The following is a 1,263-nucleotide window of genomic DNA, read 5'->3' on the forward strand; positions in this document are numbered from 1 at the left end:
AGCGAGGAGGCATTGGCGTGGCCCCATAGCTCTACACCATAGAGCGCCCCACCTCTTGCTTGTGCTTTATAGATTTCTACTGGAGGTCCCACAATTTTGGATGTGAACCCATTATGTACCTTTAGAATACCTCCCACTGCTTGGGCCCTCCCTATCATTACTCCACTGTTATCCTCTGCACCTTAAACCCTGGTCACCTCACCCCGAGCTACTGCTGCCGCACCGCCCAGCACTGAAGGCGCCTTCTCCTGTGCCACCTGCCGTTTAGCATGCACCCTCCTACTACCACCTAACAACCCACACACCTATCACCATACACACCCAACCCTACTACGCCCCTTCCTGTCTTGCTTACTCAACACTTGCTCCCTCACTAAACACACCACAGAAATTTGGGATCTACTACACAACTACTCACCGGACCCTGCTCTTCCTGATCAAAACTAGACTGATTCCCTCCATGGCTCCAGTTATTGCCACAGCAATCCCCTCCGGATACAAGATCGCAAGAAAGGACATGACAAACCAACAGAAAGCGGAATCGCCATCAAAGAATCCATCCAATGCTCCACTACCTCCGTAAGCACCACCAGCAAAATATAACCTGGTCTTACCACACCCTCAGCTTCAGCATACTTATCCCACACCTACTGCAGAAATACCATCACCAAATCTTTACAATGGGTCTGAAACGAAATCTTATAGGTATCCTGGTCTTCTGAACTGCTACTCCACCAGCCTCAGCCCAACAACCACCTCCCCGAATTAATCTTCGTGGCCTGGACCATTGCCTGCACACACCCAGGATCCTCTCATTACCATGAGAACCAGACCACAAGCAAGCTGGTATAGGAAGAGCTCTGGTTCACCAAATGCCACTGTAAGCAACTTGAAAGCAGATGGAGACAAAGTCAGAATGACACCAACAAGAGCATCTACAAATCCACATGCAGACTCTACCATCAGAAAATTAAGGGCACCAAACGCTCCACACACAATGACCGCATCGAAAGCAACACCAACAATTCCAAGGAAATCTTTGCTATAGTGATAGACTTCACCTCTCTGGCACCAAGCTCCACCAGCGTAACTCCCCCATCCCCCTGACCTCTGCACCCAGCTCCCCCTACTATTCGGGATCAAGATAACCAGCATCTACAAAAAGTTTATACCCCATCCAGACACTTCCACTGTCAGTCCTCTTTCCCATCTCTTCCAACAGCCAGAGAACCACCCTAACCCACTTAGTCCAGCATTGCCACT

Source organism: Triturus cristatus, chromosome 3_1, assembly GCF_964204655.1.
Source record: "Triturus cristatus chromosome 3_1, aTriCri1.1, whole genome shotgun sequence".
Taxonomy (NCBI): domain Eukaryota; kingdom Metazoa; phylum Chordata; class Amphibia; order Caudata; family Salamandridae; genus Triturus; species Triturus cristatus.